This window comes from Alligator sinensis, unplaced genomic scaffold, assembly GCF_000455745.1.
Source record: "Alligator sinensis unplaced genomic scaffold, ASM45574v1 scaffold568_1, whole genome shotgun sequence".
Lineage (NCBI taxonomy): Eukaryota > Metazoa > Chordata > Crocodylia > Alligatoridae > Alligator > Alligator sinensis.
The window spans coordinates 768,469-769,046 of NW_005842637.1; positions in this window are offsets into that span (position 1 = coordinate 768,469).

Below are 578 nucleotides of genomic sequence, written 5' to 3' on the forward strand. Positions count from 1 at the left end.
GTGGCAACCAGGGATGACCTAATCAGTGACCTAACGATCTAAGGGAAGCTGGGTGACAATGACCATGAGCTGATCACCTTCACCATCTGCCATAAAGCTGACAAGTCAGTCAGTAATACAGAAGTCCTCCACTTCAGTAAAGCTGACTTTGGCAAGCTAAGGAGGCTTGTCAGAGAGGCTGTAAAAGGCCACAACCCAATGGAGAGGGAAGTTCAGGATGATTGGTTGCTCCTCAAGGGAGCAATCATGGATGCACAAGCAAAGTCCATCCCGTCTCAGAGGAAAGGGAGCAAAAGGGCACAGCAGCCCCCTTGGCTCTCCAGGGAACTGGCAGACCTCCTGTCTCTTAAAAGGAAGACCTACAAAGGACAGAGGACTGGAACCGCCACCAAGGAGGAGTACTCCACTCTGGTCCGGACCTGCAGAGAGCAAATCAGGAAAGCCAAGGCTGCGATGAAACTCTAGCTAGCTACAAATATCAAGGAAAATAAAAAGTCCTTTTTTAGATATGTGGGGAACTGGAGGAAAAGCAAGGGCAACATTGGACCCCTGCTAAACCAGATGGGACAACTGACAAC